The sequence below is a fragment of the Protobothrops mucrosquamatus genome, unplaced genomic scaffold (genome assembly GCF_001527695.2).
Source record: "Protobothrops mucrosquamatus isolate PMUCROS unplaced genomic scaffold, P.Mucros_1.0 scaffold2050, whole genome shotgun sequence".
NCBI lineage: Eukaryota > Metazoa > Chordata > Lepidosauria > Squamata > Viperidae > Protobothrops > Protobothrops mucrosquamatus.
Window position 1 is genome coordinate 308987 of NW_015388157.1, and position 9607 is coordinate 318593.

The following is a 9607-nucleotide window of genomic DNA, read 5'->3' on the forward strand; positions in this document are numbered from 1 at the left end:
TTTCACAGGCTCACTAACACCAATTCTTTCATGTTTACTAAGTCAGGCTATTACTTTTACAACCATTATGACAAACAGTCTCGCAAAATTAGCAGAACATGGTATTAGTTCAGGTTTCTCTCTGGCAGAGTGAAAATCTATTATATTACAGTGCTTGCTAGGTGCTGCATCTTACCAAGAGTGTCCAACAGGTGTCTTTGCTGAGTTCTGTTCTAACTGTATGTAGTCCACCTGTTAGAAGATAGTGCATTTCCATGTGAGCATAATTCTTCCTGATTTGGAGAGAAATTATAGCGGCAAACAATATTAACTAGCTTAACAAAATTCAAGAGAAGTGGTTAAGAAACCACTTAATTTTACATATCATTACCAAGTATACAGTACATAAACCCAGGAGTATCGTGATTGCAGTAGATACAATAAATAAACAAAGAGCAGAAACTACTCCAGTGCCTAGAGATAAACAGTCCTAGATGCAAGAAGGTGTGAAAAGGGTTTGATTACAAGCACAATTATGTTAAGAGTGTTTGCCACCATCCCCTTTTCATTTATACTCTAAATTTGCAACATTCTACTGTATCTACAGTATATATAAATTATTCTCTCTATTAACAAGTCAAATCACCTATTTTCACTGGGCAGATCCTTTTTATGTCCAGGATATAGTTGCTTCTGAGAGAGATCCAGTAAGATGTATGGAGTAGCTTTAGCTCAACTAGCATTCTATGAACATATAATGACAACTCCATTTTGGCTTGGTTTCTTGCCAGACTACAACTTTTATTCAACTGTTCTTGGGAGTTCCTTGTTTTACACATTTTCTTAAAAAGAATAATCATCCTAAAGCCTTCTCATAGCCAAATGATATCTTTGAACTGCCAGTTTTTTTTGTCTTAATCCCATCCATCAAGTGAGATGCTCAAGCATCTCAAGTACCAATTTGGCATATTATACAGCCATTATACAGTGGTAAATTAGACACTGGGTGTCTGTAAAGTCTTTCAAATAAATGTTTATAGATCCAGCATTTGTTGGATTTTGTACAGTTGGAAGAGATATTCTAATGAACATATTCCTAGAGACTAACCCCTAACGTTCCTACCTGGCCCTGGGCTCTGCCCCCAAAAGAGCTTGAAGGTCTGTGTGAATCTCTAAAATGTTGCTTTGTGCCATTATGTTCTTGTATCCTCATATTACGGGAGTATTGCCAGGTTTGCACAGTAGCACCTGGACATCTTGCGTCAAAGGGGATTCCACAGAGCTTCACGATACAAACAGGTACATTGATTAAAGGTTCCTGAGATATGTGGCTTTCTCTGGACAGAGATTCTTCATCCAGTTTTTCTTCAGGTTCTCACAGTGTTTTTCAAAGAAACAACCATGTAAATAGTGATACTTGTCCTTTTTTTTTTAGTAATATGACTTTGTTTACAGCACCAGCAAGAAGTAGCAAAGGACTGTTTTTGCTGGCATGTGATGTTTGTAGACCACAGACTGGAGCCATACGAAACACTGTGCTTTGCTTAACAGAAACTGGGCTAAGAGGGGGGAATGGTGGTGGCTACCATAATTGGCTCTCTGCCTTCGAGTGACAGATGTGAGTTTTGGATTACTTATCATTAACTGTAATGCATGTAAGGAAAGCCACGGGGAGGTGGCAACAATTCTCTGAATGTTCTGGAATTTGTACTATTTTCTGCCCTCAAGTGTAGCTGTCTCCAAACATCTCTGGCTCTGTACAATATGGATAATACAATGTCTGCGATTTACACAAAATAGCATTGTTGCCCAGAAGCATAAGAGCACTGCATTATCTGACATGAAAAGCCAGCTATATAGATAGTTTGCTTCAATCTTCCTTTACGTAAACCCTGAGACAGTGGTGGGATTCAGCCAGTTCGCGCCAGTTTGGCAGAACAGGTAGCTAATTTTTTGTTGCCCAGGCCCAGAATGGACTTCCGGAAGCGGCATCCAAACAGAGAACCGGTTGTTCGCATATTTGAATCCCACCACTGCCCTGAGAGTATTGACTACATGGATTAACCTAATATTTGAGAAAAAGAATTTCTGGGCTTTCACTTGTAAGCAGTGGGTGAAAGATCCACTCAGTCATTTTAATGTTGTGAAGATTTCATATCATCTTTTCCAGCAGAGGTGATTTTCTGTAGCAATTGTCTTAGTCTTACAGCAGCTTTCAACAAGACCAAGAAGACCTTGTCCTTTCAGCAACTAACATGATCTATATGAATCACCAGCACATCTTTCCTTACAAGCTCTCTGAGGACACTGTAAAAGAGACATGGTGGTACCCTGACGGTTAGAGTATTGCTGAGGTCAGTTCTGCCTGGAATTTGATTTAAAAATTAGTTTGCTGTATTGAGAAAATTTGCTAAGGTCATAGCTAGACTGAACTCTTTTCATGAACCAAGGATCACAAATAACCTTGAGGGGTGCATTTCAAGATTGACAGGAAAAAAGTGGAATTGTGAAGGAGAAAATGGACAAAGTCTGGCCAAAACAAAACACCAACAAACAAACAAAAAAGGAAATCCATCTGGATTATTTTCAAATGATTCATTTTTTCCTACACTTAACTTTATCAATTAATTTGAGATTTCCCCCATATTCTGAAACTCTTTGCCACATCAAGTCATAGCAAAGCTTGGAGGAAAGAAATATGGCTTGTCGGTTGCTCCTTCATGCTATGAAGGGAGCCGTTCTTATTATTTTAGCTCCTTCATAGTGTTGTCTATCAATAACTATCCTAGCTGCAGATTAATCTTACATTTGATTGGCTCATCAGACTATTGGAATGTAATGACTGATCTTCCATGTCACATTTGAAACATGCAGACCTAATACAAAAATTTCACAACGATGAAAGTTAGCAAGTTTTATTAATCCATTTTTACAGCTTCTAAAGATAAGGCAGTTTTTAAGAATTTACAAGCGAAATTATAACCTATCTTTCCACTGTATAGCTGAAAAAAAGTTTTAAAAAACCTAAAAATGTGATATGCTTGAAAAACACTGCAGATTAAAGAGCAGAATTATTAGCTAGCCAAATTCAACCAAAGGACTTGATGAAAAGGACAGTTAGCAAGGAATTAAATGGAATTTGCTTATTGCACGTTTTACAAACCTTCTTTCTATTAAATAAGTTCCACAAAGAATTTGAGGAGTGCTTCAAAAATTCACAGATAATTTTGAGGGGAGGAGGGAACAAGAAAATGGGATGCAGTCCTAGAAAGAGCTGGATGTTTGTTTGTTTTTTAAGTCCCCCCCCCCCATTGAATTATATGACTGAAAAGGGCAAATCCATTTTAGCTTGAAAAGTAATTTGCCAAGCTATGAGCTACAAGACAAATATAAAGGCAGCTTGATTGGGTTACATAATGTCTCTCTCACACACACTCAATCAGCCAGTCCACCTTGTTTGGTGTGTTTGAGTCACAATTGGCAGCAACTAGCATACCAACTGCCAGGACCCCTGGAAAATGTCCTCATAGGAAAGTTATTTGTGGCACTTGTGTTTTAAAAGTATGGGATTGTTTGCCTTTTTAAAAAAAATTATTTATCCACCTTTTCTAAAACTTTTCAGATGGCTTTCAACAGTGCCAGAAAATGTACATTGATTATTCCTATGTTGTAGCAGAGTGAGCAGAATCAGGATTGGTTGGTAAATTGCTAGGTATTTTGCCGGGGATGTGTAAATGCTGCTGACTCCCCCTTTTCCAATTATAGCAACAGCTAAAAAGTTGCTGAAAAAGAAAGATTGGGGAAACCCTAGAGATGAATTATGGGTGCAAGACCTACCAATCACCAGCTCCTTTGTTGAGAATGTGCTATTCCTTATTCATGCCTCATTTTCTTACCTTAGCCCTTGTTTTGCACCAGACTTGGTTAGTGTATCATAAAGCATATAAATAGAAAACAAAGGGAATTTTGTACATCTCAGGTCTTGCACGTTACAGTTTTGGTTATAGCTAGTGTGGGGAATCTAAGGCTCTCCAGATAGCATAGGAAGATTAGGACCAAGGCAAGTCATAATCCAATTTCCGTGAGGTTCTGAATCCTTACCCTGTACTTTCAAAGGAATCTTTCTAAGCCCTGGCATCAATGGGTACTGCTTGCTCTCTTTGGATACTTAGTAGGAGGAAATCAGGAAGGGAAACTCAAACCCATATGAGAAACATTGTGATTAAACTGATAGGAGTCCATCCTTGAAGCAGAGGCTCTTCTTATGAGGCTTACACATTTCACATGCCTGTATCGAAGAAGCTTGTATCTTGTCTGTGTTTATTGAATAGAAGGAATACAGTTCATTTATTTTGAGTTTAAGCGCACAAGGTTTCAAGAGAGCATCAAGGTGCATCGTTTCCCTTCTATTTTGGAATCTTTTTGTTATCAGCAGTTCCAATATGTGCCAAGAGCAGCCTGTGAAACTACTGATCTAGCCACCAGTACAAACCACTCACCTAAGCAAAGCCCCAGGACAACCAAATGATTCAGAGATTGGTTTGAAAGGACATTGATAGCTAGATGAAGTGGCTGCAGGAATCACAACTGAGATACATTTGTTGACCTTTTCAAAGGAGCTTGTCTTGAGACCCAGCCCATTGACCCATACCACTACAAATATTAAATCAAAGGGTTAATCCGAGGTCAAAGTGAGCTGAGCAAAAGAAAGAGCCCACCCAGTGTACCTGATTCCTTCTGAGTGGAGTGAAGTTATGTACATTACAATCTTTGGTGTACAGAGGAAGGTTCCTGATGTTCCAGGGGTTGTAGATTTTGAGCAACCATCTTCTAGGCCAGAGGTCCCCAACCTTTTGGGCACCAGGGACCGGTTCCATGGAGAAAGGTTTTTGCACAGATTGGAAAGTGTGTGGTTTTGTGTGCTGCCTGCATCCCATGGTTGGAGCTTTGCTTGTTTGTGCGGACCAGTTGCTGGCATGCCATGGCCCGGTACTGGTCCATGGACCGGGGCTTGGGGACCCCTGTTCTAGGCTATTGTTGACTTGGTGAGGATAAGGGAAGTATACTTTTCAATGCGAGTAATCAACAAATGTGTAGCCAGAGATCCTCTCTCTGTTAGATATTTTTTGGCTAAATTAGCCAGCTGAGATACCTTAGCAAGAGAATGATGTACATCAAACCACCCCTGAAAACCACTTGAAAGCAGATCACTTGCTTGCGTTAACGTTTCATAAAGCTGAAAACTCCAGAAAATGTCAAACAGTTTGCTTGCCCAGAAAATTCTTAGCAATAAGTTTGGATTGAAATGGTTTTCAAATAATAGCCACCTGTGTGTTGTATGTCTAGTGCTAATTAACAAGCTGATTTAGCATTCTTTCTGAGCTGTAGAGGCAGCAGCAGGTGGAATCCATTTCAAGTATGTATTTCAACTGCTGAAAGCTGGTAGGAAGGAAAGGAGGCAGATCTAGTCCTTATGATGTTTATGTAAAAGGGAAGGGAGGGAGGGGGGCTACAAGACCCATTATCTCATTAGTTAGCAAAGCAATGCCATGTGGTGTCCCTTTGTGACCTTTCATAATTTGTCGAAGCTCTGGCCACGGGTACAGACCTCCGCCTTCCCGTGGTACTAATCGCACGCTTTGCAGCTGCTGCTTCTTTAAGCCTCCATTCCACTTGCTGGTGAGGAATTCTCACAGCCAGAGTTTCTCCACTCTTGAGGAAGCCAACTCATTATAACCAGCTTTATTTGGAGACCCTATTTCCTGAGGGGAAGATTGACTGTCTGACCCTCTTTGTGCTTTAGCCCAGTTTATGGAATCCATGTTTATTCTCCAGTAGTTCTGATGAGAAAGTACATTTGTATCTGTATCTTTGCACAGACTCTTGGGTCTGCATTAAGCTTCAAGGCAGTAGTATTTGACTGTTTTTCTCTGTATTATCCTTGTTGTTATACTTACCTGTAAAAGCACATTCTGTAGGTACTGTAAACAAACCTATTACCAGTTTAGTAAAAATTTAGAGTATTAAGGATTTTTTCCACTTTTGTCAGTAACAAATATTTATGGATTCAGAAATAAAGCAATTTCAGCAGAAACCTCCCCCCTGTTTTCTCTGTTGCTACCTACATTTAAAGAAACTCCAGAAATGATTTTTTCCCACGCCTGCCTCTGCCACTTTGCAAGCAAGGGTGACCATGAATGGCTAATTTCACATGCTGCAGGAAACCATGGCTTTGTTTACATTTGTTTATTGAATAAACCACAGTTGGTTTGATTCACACTGTACTCCTAGCATAAACCATAATGCAACTTCTGGTGATTTGAAAGCCATATTCCAAAAGGGCACAGCATCATGTTTTCCTTAGTTATATTTTCCCCTTTATCATTCATCGTGTTTATATGTATTATTTGGGAGGGAGTTATAAAAGGAAGACGCCAGCAGAATAGGTTGCACTTGTTTTTCTGCAGTGGAAACAACAAGACTCTTTCTTCAGGGTTATGAATTCCTCTATTGAGACAAAAAGCTGAAGCCTTAAAAGTCAGAAGTGCAATTCAGAGGAAGTCACTGAAAGGAGGGGGTGTAAAAGCCCTTTTTTTGCCTTTGGGGGACTTTAATAGTCAAAACATGTACTTTAAGCTTCAATTTTCTCTTAGAATACTAACAAGAGGGAAATCCACCCATGTTGGCAAGGCCTAAGACATCTATTTTGCCTGTTAAGCCACCCCAACCCAGTCCCCAGAATTGGGAGGTTACACCAAAGCTTCTGTCAGAGATGTGACCTAGAGGCTGCCTTTTTACACCTCTGTCATAAACCATGGTTTATAAACATGGTTTGATTGCACAAGATCTATAACCAAAAACCAAACAACTCATTATGGCTTAGTGTGTTTTTTTAATTTAAATTATGGCTTAGTGTGTTTTTTGAATTCACCTAACAAGAAGAGTAATAATTGGAATAGTTCCATCCAACTGACACATAACTCAAACTGTAGACCAGTTGGGGCAATTCCAGGCAAATTCTTAGTTGCCTGGGGCAAATGGATATTACTTGTCAAGATTTGGAAACCTGCAAAACTTCAAGCCAAAGCAAAACTCCATTTTGCTTTATTGGGACAATTCACAGCCTCAGTGACTGAAATGAGGATGTTAAAAAAAACCTTCTGGGTCTTGCTAGTATAAAAGATTTGATGGAGAGGTATATTGGGATCAAAGAATCACAGGAACTGGCCATCAGGCCATCACTGACCCAGTCCACCCTTGAGGGATCTCGGAAGAGAGATTTTTACCATTTTCTCCATTTCTTTATATCTCAGTCTCTCAGCCATGACATTATATAAAGACATTTCATCAAATGTTTTAGCTGCTTTAATTGTTGTTTTTTTAAAGAAATTAATCTCTTCTGCTTCTCCCTAGACCGACTCCCAGCAATTGTCTCTACCACATTCAGAAAGAAACAGCCACCTCTCCCTTTGCACAATAACCTTCTCAAAACTCACCATCAACATGGTCAATAATATTACATTGTAGCTCATAACCACATATGGCAAGCTCTTTCATTTCAAAAAGCCTGTAAATTTAAAAGCTGTAGTAGTTTATACAGTGGTATCTCATAAACTGTGCCCTCAGCTTTAAGGTAATGGAAATTAATCTATGGTTTGGTGAGGAAGGATGAAATTCATATTTGGAGAGGGCCTGTACATTTCTACTGACATCAAAATGAAATGAAAGGGGAGGTCAGGATGCATCCTTGCTTCATTCCCTTTGCACAGGGAATAATGCCAATGGCACTATTGATAGCACATTTAACTTACATGAAAGGCTCCTCCTGAAGCATTATAATTAACCACAGAAGCTGGCAATCAATAAAGGAGGCAGCTAATTTCTGCCGTGGGCACACCTGAGGGATTGAATCAAAAGCCACCTTCAGATCAATGAAAGCAGCCTAAAGGATCCCTTGCGGGCAACTAGAACATTTGGGGGTAAACCTTTTAGAATGATGACAAGGTCACAAATTGAGCAGCTTGTTCTGCAACTAAATCATATCTTGACTCATCCAATCCATTCTATTTCTCGCATCTCTTTTGATACTGCAATTGTATCAGTAGGACCCACCTGGTTTAATTGCCCCCATACGAAGCTTGGTGTGCAGAATTCATATTCTCACTGCCTACTCTTTGTGAGGGCCAGGCTAGAACCAAAGTTATTTGCTTTTTATTTGATGACTTAAATGATACCTGAAATCTCTAGGAACCTAACAAAGTTGTTCTCAGTCACAGCCCTGACCAGTGGTGGGATTCAAATATGTGAACAATCAGTTCTCTGTGTGGATGCCACTTCCGGAAGTCCATTCTGGGCCTGGGCAACAAAAAATTAGCTACCGGTTCTGCCGAAGTGGTGCAAACTGGCTGAATCTCACCACTGGCCCTGACCATTATCAGGGTTGGGGGGAAGTGTTTATTTTTTCCTTAAATTTTAGAATATTATTGCAGAAAAATGCAGGCTTTGGTAAGAGATGATTTGATTTCACACACTTTGACCCCCTACTTCCTTGCTATGCTTGGCACATAAATTTTGAGTAATATAGTATTTGTTCCTGAAGAGAATGAAAGAGAAAAAGAGAAAAGATTTTAAAACATGCAAGCACATATACATATCTCCAATTATTAACATCCATTATATTTCTATGGACAAAGTAAAGCATTTTAAAAACTAACACCAATTAATTATTGTGGCTGGAAAGAGGAAAAAAATAGAAGAAAATATTTGTAGCTCAGGGATGAACTGCAGGCCTTTTGTGCTCTCTGAGCATGTTTTTTTTATTGCAGACATTTCATTACTAAACTGGGTAACATCATCAATGCTAGTAGGGAATAGGGATTGCTCTCATTTTATGTGCTAGTAGCTTGCCCTGTCAGTGTTGGTAGGAGTGGTCTTGGTGGTTCCTTGATTGGGCTGTGGTTTATTTGTTGGTCTGAGTTGGTTCCTTGATTGAGGTGTTTGCTTCTTGATTGTTGGTCTATTGTTAATCTTGATATTAATCTCTGCTCATCTGGGTATTGATTGCTGACGAAGAGATGTTTTGGTCTACACAGCATGCCTGACCAAACCAAATATTCCAAGATTGAGATCACGGAGTCTCCTGACTCTTAGAATCATGTATCTTAGCAACCTTTGCCTAACCACATACCTTCAGTCCATTGGACAAATATATCAACAAATCAGAGGAATACCCAAGGGCTCACCACTTTCAGGACTAACAGCAAAGACCATAATGCCTGCAATCAATAGCACTTCCATGCATACAACCCCAAAGTTTGGATCTGGTATGTAGATGACACCTTTGTCATAATAATAAAAAGAGATCAACTAGAGAATATATATAAAACCATCAACATCTTTAAAGGAATAAAGTTCACTAAGGAAAAAGAAAACATGTTACCCTCCTCGGACATCCTCATCAGCAGAAGCAGTGATGGCAAATTAGAAACAGAGTTTTTCAAGTACTCCATTACCAAAGTAACAACCAACCTCCTGCAAGAGAAGCTATGTAAGAACACTATTTAGGCACATGCACTGCAGCAGGGGTGTCAAGCTGCTGGCCTGTGGGCTGGTTACATCATGAGGAGGC